This window comes from Pristiophorus japonicus, chromosome 8 (genome assembly GCF_044704955.1).
Source record: "Pristiophorus japonicus isolate sPriJap1 chromosome 8, sPriJap1.hap1, whole genome shotgun sequence".
In the NCBI taxonomy this organism is placed as follows: Eukaryota; Metazoa; Chordata; class Chondrichthyes; family Pristiophoridae; genus Pristiophorus; species Pristiophorus japonicus.
Genome location: NC_091984.1, coordinates 5,668,716 through 5,678,670, shown reverse-complemented (window position 1 = coordinate 5,678,670; position 9,955 = coordinate 5,668,716). Strand labels below are relative to the sequence as shown.

At 45.7% G+C, this 9,955-nt stretch overlaps 1 non-coding gene across 1 annotated transcript; it reads right to left on the bottom strand.

Annotated features, from left to right (window-relative positions):
* Positions 1-1,418: 1,418 nt before the first annotated feature.
* On the bottom strand, positions 1,419-1,521 carry LOC139270090 (U6 spliceosomal RNA). Its single transcript, XR_011594438.1, has one exon. It is a non-coding gene; the product is annotated as a U6 spliceosomal RNA (small nuclear RNA).
* Positions 1,522-9,955: the final 8,434 nt, after the last annotated feature.

The window sequence follows — 9,955 nt, the reverse complement described above, 5'->3', positions numbered from 1 at the left end:
CATTCCTGTATTGATTTTAACTAGGGCCTCTGAGGTATCATTGGCTACCCATTCCACAATGGATGCCATGTTAATGGATTCCCTTGCCAGTCTGGCGGTCCCATACCTGGGGATCAGAATGGCAAAGAACCTCTCTGTTTCTGTGATAGCTCTCTTAGGACGGTGTAAATATTCCGACAGTGACTTTATATGATACATATAAGGCACGATGTAGGCTAAATAGCAGGATCCCATTCAATTGTGGGGCAGCCAAGGGTAGGCCTTGTGGCCACACACCCAATAGGTGCCATTATAGGCAATGAATGTTAGCTGTTTCTTTGTCAGCAACACTCCGGGGCCTGTCCAGGCTTTTTCATCTGTTTTATTCAGAATCCCCGTGAGGTTAAAAATTCCCACATCGGCCCAGTTTGGACGGTTCCGTGGCTTGATTATATTATAATTCCGGGAGCAGTTACTATACCCCATATTTTGGTCGCCTTTGATGTTTCTAATCAGTCAGACCGATTCCCCCGCTCTTCCTATTCCCGTTGTATTAGTGATTACAAAAAATGGGGGCCGTTTGGAATTATTGTAGCACGGTTGGTACCCACCTTCAAAGGTAGTGAGATTGTAAACTGTTGACTTCCATTTACGTGCCCAGTTTTCCGAATACTGAAACGCATTGCCTGTTTTGTTTTGATTAATTATCCACTCAGCCATTTCCGAGATATTCAAGGGAACTGGCCTCAAGGGAATCCCTCCCTTTGAGTGAATAGGAATATGCGCACATACCCAACAACTAGAAATGTTACCTTGTTTGGCATAAATGTATGACATATATAAAAAGGTATTTACATGTAATTCCCTTGCTACCCTACTATTTCCCTTTGGTGCAGAGGGCCAGCTAGTAAGAAGTAGGCAAATGCCTAGAATACCTACAATCAGTAATACAGTAAATTTATACATTTTGGCAAAAAGTAATTGTCCCTTTGGCAAAAAGTAAAGGTACGCGGAGTCAGAGGAAATGTATTAGCATGGATAGAGAATTGGCTGGCTAACAGAAAGCAGAGAGTCGGGATAAATGGGTCCTTTTCGGGTTGGAAATCGGTGGTTAGTGGTGTGCCACAGGGATCGGTGCTGGGACCACAACTTTTTATAATATACATAGATGACCTGGAAGAGGGGACAGAATGTAATGTAACTAAATTTGCAGATGACACAAAGATTAGTGGGAAAGCAGGTTGTGTAGAGGACACAGAGAGGCTGCAAAGAGATTTAGATAGATTAAGTGAATGGGCTAAGGTTTGGCAGATGGAATACAATGTCGGAAAGTGTGAGGTCATCCACCTTTGGAAAAAAAACAGTAAAGGGAATATTATTTGAATGGGGAGAAATTACAACATGCTGCGGTGCAGAGGGACCTGAGGGTCCTTGTGCATGAAACTCTTTTGAGTTCCACGAATTTGCGTGTCATCCTTGCGCAGGGGCTATGCTAATCTTCTCTGTATCGTTCCAATTTTAGTATATGTGCTGCTGAATCCCAAAAAGTTAGTTTGCAGGTGCAGCAGGTAATCAGGAATGGAATGTTGGCCTTCATTGCGAGAGGGATGGAGTACAAAAGCAGGGAGGTCCTTCTGCAACTGTATAGGGTATTGGTGAGGCCACACCTGGAGTACTGCGTGCAGTTTTGGTCACCTTACTTAAGGAAGGATATACTAGCTTTGGAGGGGGTACAGAGACGATTCACGAGGCTGATTCCGGAGATGATGGGGTTACCTTATGATGATAGATTGAGTAGACTGGGTCTTTACTCGTTGGAGTTCAGAAGGATGAGGGGTGATCTTACAGAAACATTTAAAATAATGAAAGGGATAGACAAGATAGAGACAGAGAGGTTGCTTCCACTGGTCGGGGAGACTAGAACGAGGGGGCACAGCCTCAAAATACGCGGGAGCCAATTTAAAACCGAGTTGAGAAGGAATTTCTTCTTCCAGAGGGTTGTGAATCTGTGGAATACTCTGCCCAAGGAAGCAGTTGAGGCTAGCTCATTGAATGTATTCAAGTCACAGATAGATAGATTTTTAACCAATAAGGGAATTAAGGGTTATGGGGAGCGGGCGGGTAAGTGGAGCTGAGTCCACGGCCAGATCAGCCATGATCTTGTTGAATGGCGGAGCAGGCATGAGGGGCTAGATGGCCTACTCCTGTTCCTAATTCTTATGTTCTTGTGTTCTTATGTTCTTATGTCCTTATTAGATTTCAGCTTCAGTTACGGGTGCTCGTTTAACGTGTGAAGCGTGGATCCAGGCTTTCTTTCCTTGGACTTTAACAGCTGCGTGGGTGATCAATAACACTTGATTAGGTCCCTCCCACTTGGCACCGAAAGGTTCTTTATGCAACTTTTTCACATACACCCAGACTCCCCGGATGATGTCATGTCCTCCTTCAGGTGGATTACCCCAAGCTGCCGATACCTGTTGGGAAACAGAACTAATAGCATTGGTTCGGTTCTGACAGTATGATAACAAAGTGTCACTCATTAAGTGAACATCAGCTTTCCTTAAATCAATAGTTCTTGGCAGCGACATGGGCCTTCCTGTTATAATGTCAAATGGGCTTTGACCTGTAGTTCTGTTTGGAGTTGCCCTAATGCTACATAGCACTATTGGTAGTGCCTGGGGCCATGGTGTTCCTTCTTGGTGATATTTGGCAAGCTGTTGTTTCAGAGTTCGATTCATTCGCTCTACTTGTCCTGATGATTGTGGATGATAAGGACAGTGTAAATCCCACATAATGTTCAGTAACCTACAGACTTCTTGGCAGACAGCACCTGTGAAGTGGGTTCCCTGATCTGAGTCAATGCTACTCGGGACTCCCCATCGGGGAATGTCATCCTTACACAAGACCTTTGCAGTGTGATTGGCTGTGGCTCTTTTAGTTGGGACAGCTTCTACCCATCTAGGGAAGCTGTCGACCATGACAAGAATGTTAGTGTATCCTTGGCATGAAGGAAGAGATATATAATCAACCTGCAGATGCTGGAATGGTCCGACAGGGGCAGGGGGCCTCAGTTGGGGCATTACCGTGATGGGTCCAGAATTATTTTTCTGGTAGACCACACAGCGGTCTGCTACCAGCTGGGCATGTTTTTTAAATCGCCAACTCCAGAAGCTTTTCTGGAACCATGCCATCATCTGTTGGGAGGCCAAGTGTCCCCACGAGTGGATCTGTTGGACTAAAAAAGGCATAAGCGCTTGTGGCGTGACTGGCTTGTCGGTAACTCTTTGTCTCCAGACACCATCTTCACATAGCTTAATTCCTGCCTCAATCCATGCCCATTTTTCCTCTCGGGAACACTCGCCTTGCATTGTTTGAAGGTCTCGTGTCAGAGTCCTGAGTGCTTTCAATCTGCACATCTGTGTTGGTTCTTCTGGGGGAACGCCCTGTGAGGCGGCATCTTTAGCTGCCTGGTCGGCTAGGGCATTTCCCTGTGCTTCCGTGGTATTTTCCTTGGTATGGGCCTTACACTTCAGGATGGACACTTCCTGAGGTAATTGTATGGCCTCTAGTAAGTCACAGACTTCTTTTCCATTTCGGACAGGTGTACCAGGGGCAGTGAGGAATCCCCTTTTTCACCATAACAGGCCAAAGTCGTGAGCGACTCCAAAAGCATAACGCGAATCTGTGTAGACATTAGCTGTCTGTCCTTCTGCTATTCGACATGCTTCTGACAGGGCCCGTAACTCGGCCTGTTGTGCTGATGTTCCTGAGGGTAAACATCCTTTTGCCACTTCCTCATATAAGGTTGTAACTGCCCACCCTGCTTTTCTGGTACCATTGTCAACAAAGGAGGAACCATCTGTAAACAGGATGAGGTCTGGGTTGTGCAGAGGCTCCTCTGCTGCTAAGGCTGCTTCTTCTGTTTCTTTTAAAATCTCCACGCAGTCATGCTCTTCACATTCTCCCCCCTCTTGCTCCCTCGATTCTGACATCGGGAGCATAGTTGTGTGATTAACCGGGCTGGCCCGGACGATATGGAGATTATGAGCTTCCAAAACTGCTGTCTAGCGGGTCCATCAAGCTGCCATCACCTGAGACATTCTATTCATAGACAGCAAAGCATGTAAGGTGTGGGGACAATTGACAATCAGCTTTTGGTCGAGGACTAGACCCGCAGTGATCATTACAGCTCGACATTTAGCTTCCATGGCCCTTAGGCAACTTCCACATCCGAGGGCTACCGCATCCAGTTTTGCCGAATAATAGCCAATAGGTCTTTGTCGATCCCCATGTTCTTGTGTCAGTATAGCTGTCATATATCCTACTTTCTCATGGGCAAACAGGGTAAATGGCTTACCACTGTCGGGGATTCCCAGAGCCCGTGCCGAACACAAAGCCTTTTTCAAACTCAGGAAGGCCTCTTGCTGTTCCTTCGTGAGGGTGATGGCTTCTTTAGAGGCACGTTTCCCCTTTAAAATATCATTCAATGGCTGAGCAAGCTGTGTGAAGGAGTCAATCCAATTTCTGTTAAAGTTACACAATCCGAAAAAAGACCTTAGTTCCTGAATAGTGGTGGGTTTTTTAGCAGCCTGAATGGCTGCAGTTCTATCCTGGGTAAGTTCTCTCTTTCCTTGTGAAATCTTTTGTCCCAGGTATACAACCTCTTCTTGGGATATTTGTGCTTTGTCGATGCTGGCTTTATGTCTTTTCAGCCAAAGGTGGTCCAGCAAAGCTCGTAAATCTTGTTCATGCTGTTCTTCCGTGTTTGAAGCTTGCAGGATATCGTCTACATATTGGATGACTGTGGATGACAAGGGAGGTAATTCTCGCAAATGGCTTTGTAAAGCCATGTGGAATACCGTAGGGCTGTTGTGGAAACCCTGCGGTAACCGGGTCCAAGTATACTGTTGTCCTTGGACAGTGAAAGCAAACCACTGTCGAACCTCCGGTGCCAGAGGCACCGACCAAAATCCATTGGCCATATCTATAACCGAGAAATATTTATGTTCCAGTTTGAGGACATGAAAAATGGTGGAGGGATCTGCAACCAAAGGAGCTTTTTGATCAATACACTGGTTAGCTTTCCAATAATCGACAGTCAAATGCCAAGTCTCATTAGATTTCTGTACCGGCCACACGGGGCTATTGGAGGAGCTATGCGTTTTAATAAGCACCCCTTGTTTCTCCAATTGCTGAATAACCAGTAAGATTCCCGCGATGGCAGTTGGACTGATGGGATACTGTTTAGTGCATGGAGGCTTGGTCCCGATAAATGACGCAGGCTCCATCTGGAGTAGGCCACAATCGTTCTCATCTTTAGCCCATATTGGGTGTTCCTTCAATTCTTCTTTCTTCAAAGTTCTAATTGACCATGTCACCCGACCATTCTCGAAATGCAATGTTGAATCTATTTGGATTGGAATGTCCATTCCCAACAGGGGTTGATCTACTGGGCCTATCCAGACCGGTGTGGTTAGTTCATGTGGACCCAGCCCTATAAGTCGTGATGTTGTCCTTTTAATTTCAATTTTATGGCCCCCAACTCCATAGGCTGTACGTGACCTGCCATCCAACGACAAAAAGTCTCCATATTGTAGGGGTAAGCTTGTTAATTCCGCCCCTATGTCTAAAAGACAGTCCACATCCTTATCGCCCATCCTCACAGTTAGAAACATAGAAACATAGAAAATAGGTGCAGGAGTAGGCCATTCGGCCCTTCTAGCCTGCACCGCCATTCAATGAGTTCATGGCTGAACATGCAACTTCAGTACCCCATTCCTGCTTTCTCACCATACCCCTTGATTCCCCTAGTAGTAAGGACTTCATCTAACTCCTTTTTGAATATATTTAGTGAATTGGCCTCAACAACTTTCTGTGGTAGAGAATTCCACAGGTTCACCACTCTCTGGGTGAAGAAATTCCTCCTCATCTCGGTCCTAAATGGCTTCCCCCTTATCCTTAGACTGTGTCCCCTGGTTCTGGACTTCCCCAACATTGGGAACATTCTTCCTGCATCTAACCTGTCTAACCCCGTCAGAATTTTAAACGTTTCTATGAGGTCCCCTCTCATTCTTCTGAACTCCAGTGAATACAAGCCCAGTTGATCCAGTCTTTCTTGATAGGTCAGTCCCGCCATCCCGGGAATCAGTCTGGTGAACCTTCGCTGCACTCCCTCAATAGCAAGAATGTCCTTCCTCAGGTTAGGAGACCAAAACTGTACACAATACTCCAGGTGTGGCCTCACCAAGGCCCTGTACAATTGTAGCAACACCTCCCTGCCCTTGTACTCAAATCCCTTCACTATGAAGGCCAACATGCTATTTGCTTTCTTAACCGCCTGCTGTACCTGCATGCCAACCTTCAATGACTGATGTACCATGACACCCAGGTCTCTTTGCACCTGCCCTTTTCCTAATCTGTCACCATTCAGATAATAGTCTGTCTCTCTGTTTTTACCACCAAAGTGGATAACCTCACATTTATCCACATTATACTTCATCTGCCATGCATTTGCCCACTCACCTAACCTATCCAAGTCGCTCTGCAGCCTCATAGAATCCTCCTTGCAGCTCACACTGCCACCCAACTTAGTGTCATCTGCAAATTTGGAGATACTACATTTAATCCCCTCGTCTAAATCATTAATGTACAGTGTAAACAGCTGGGGCCCCAGCACAGAACCTTGCGGTACCCCACTAGTCACTGCCTGCCATTCTGAAAAGTCCCCATTTACTCCTACTCTTTCCTTCCTGTCTGACAACCAGTTCTCAATCCATGTCAGCACACTACCCCCAATCCCATGTGCTTTAACTTTGCACATTAATCTCTTGTGTGGGACCTTGTCGAAAGCCTTCTGAAAGTCCAAATATACCACATCAACTGGTTCTCCCTTGTCCACTCTACTGGAAACATCCTCAAAAAATTCCAGAAGATTTGTCAAGCATGATTTCCCTTTCACAAATCCATGCTGACTTGGACCTATCATATTACCTCTTTCCAAATGCACTGCGATGACATCCTTAATAATTGATTCCATCATTTTACCCACTACCGATGTCAGGCTGACCGGTCTGTAATTCCCTGTTTTCTCTCTCCCTCCTTTTTTAAAAAGTGGGGTTACATTGGCTACCCTCCACTCCATAGGAACTGATCCAGAGTCAATGGAATGTTGGAAAATGACTGTCAATGCATCCACTATTTCCAAGGCCTCCTCCTTAAGTACTCTGGGATGCAGTCCATCAGGCCCTGGGGATTTATCGGCCTTCAATCCCATCAATTTCCCCAACACAATTTACCGACTAATAAGGATTTCCCTCAGTTCCTCCTCCTTACTAGACCCTCCGACCCCTTTTATATCCGGAAGGTTGTTTGTGTCCTCCTCAGTGAATACCGAACCAAAGTACTTGTTCAATTGGTCCGCCATTTCTTTGTTCCCCGTTATGACTTCCCCTGACTCTGACTGCAGGGGACCTACTTTTGTCTTTACTAACCTTTTTCTCTTTACATATCTATAGAAACTTTTGCAATCCGTCTTAATGTTCCCTGCAAGCTTCTTCTCGTACTCCATTTTCCCTGCCCTAATCAAACCCTTTGTCCTCCTCTGCTGAGTTCTAAATTTCTCCCAGTCCCCGGGTTCTCTGCTATTTCTGGCCAATTTGTATGCCACTTCCTTGGCTTTAATGCTATCCCTGATTTCCCTTGATAGCCACGGTTGAGCCACCTTCCCTTTTTTATTTTTACGACAGACAGGAATGTACAATTGTTGTAGTTCATCCATGCGGTCTCTAAATGTCTGCCATTGCCCATCCACAGTCAACCCCTTCAGTATCATTCGCCAATCTATCCTAGCCAATTCATGCCTCATACCTTCAAAGTTAGCCTTCTTTAAGTTCTGGACCATGGTCTCTGAATTAACTGTTTCATTCTCCATCCTAATGCAGAATTCCACCATATTATGGTCACTCTTCCCCAAGGGGCCTCGCACAACGAGATTGCTAATTAATCCTCTCTCATTACACAACACCCAGTCGAAGATGGCCTCCCCCCTAGTTGGTTCCTCGACATATTGGTCGAAAAAACCATCCCTTATGCACTCCAGGAAATCCTCCTCTACCGTATTGCTTCCAGTTTGGTTAACCCAATCTATGTGCATATTAAAGTCACCCATTATAACTGCTGCACCTTTATTGCACGCACCCCTAATTTCATGTTTGATGCCCTCCCCAACATCACTACTACTGTTTGGAGGTCTGTACACAACTCCCACTAACGTTTTTTGTCCTTTGGTATTCTGCAGCTCTACCCATATAGATTCCACATCATCCAAGCTAATGTCCTTCCGAACTATTGCCTTAATTTGCTCCTTAACCAGCAATGCTACCCCACCTCCTTTTCCTTTTATTCTATCTTTCCTGAATGTTGAATACCCCTGGATGTTGAGTTCCCAGCCCTGATCATCCTGGAGCCACGTCTCCGTAATCCCAATCACATCATATTTGTTAACATCTATTTGCACAGTTAATTCATCCACTTTATTGCGGATACTCCTTGCATTAAGACACAAAGCCTTCAGGCTTGTTCTTTTAACACCCTTTGTCCTTTTAGAATTTTGCTGTACAGTTGCCCTTTTTGTTCTTTGCCTTGGGTTTCTCTGCCCTCCACTTTTCCTCATCTCCTTTCTGTCTTTTGCTTTTGTCTCCTTTTTGTTTCCCTCTGTCTCCCTGCATTGGTTCCCATCCCCCTGCCATATTAGTTTAAATCCTCCCCAACAGCACTAGCAAACACTCCCCCTAGGACATTGGTTCCGGTCCTGCCCAGGTGCAGACCGTCCGATTTGTACTGGTCCCACCTCCCCCAGAACCGGTTCCAATGCCCCAGGAATTTGAATCCCTCCATGTTGCACCACTGCTCAAGCCACGTATTGATCTGCACTATCCTGCGATTCCTACTCTGACTATCACGTGGCACTGGTAGCAATCCCGAGATTACTACTTTTGAGGTCCTACTTTTTAAATTTAGCTCCTAAAATTCGTTTCGTAGGACCTCATCCCTCTTTTTACCTATGTCGTTGGTACCATATATATAGCCCATCTCCCCTTTGTTGTATTAGTGCGAGGAGGTGGACCAGAGTGGGCTCTAATCGTTTTTTGCTATCCCAAGTAACTCCTTCTGTTGTTGTATTGTCAGTCGCTTAAATGCTTCTATGAGGTCATTATCTTGTGACAAGCCTGGTTTGTTGGCTGAATTGTATCCCTGGCTGCGTCCTCTTCCCCGGCCGCGACCTTGCTGTTTTGCCCTGCACGTCTTGGCCCAGTGACCTTCTTTTCCACAATAATGACATTTTCCGGGTAATTTTCCTAATAACTGTTTATCGGAATCCTGGGATTTCCATCCCATAGCCTGCAGGGCTCGGACTTTAGCTCCCATATCCCGATCTAATTGGTGACATCGATCCACCAATGCTGCAAAGGTAGTTCCTCTACCTTCCCAGTCCGGTAACACTACCTTAAGCATTTTGGACAGTTCTGGCTTTAGACCTGTCACGAAAGCTGCTTTCAGGGGTCCAAACATTTGTTCATCCATTTCCTCATCCGTATTATTCATACCCAAATGTTCTAGCCACGTGCATTTAAACCACTCGTCATACTCCAGGACCTCCTCTGTTCCTTTCTGTTTGCAGGCTGCAATTTTTCCCCAGTCTGTCTTAGCTGGACTGAAGGCTTGCAGCCACTGTTTAATCGCCTCCCATCCTGCGTTTAATTCTTGCTCATCCTGCCCCAAAGCTTCTTCTACCTTGTCGTGCAATTTTCTTCCCTGTGTTTTTGGCACCATTATGGTCAAAATTTGCACACCGTCCCAGGAATGAAGTTGATATATATATCTTCAGCGGTCCTATTGGTCCCACGTTTTTACTCCCCCTTTCTTTGGATTGGGCAACTCCTTGGACCATTTATCAATTTTCTCTGGGTCTGCCGGA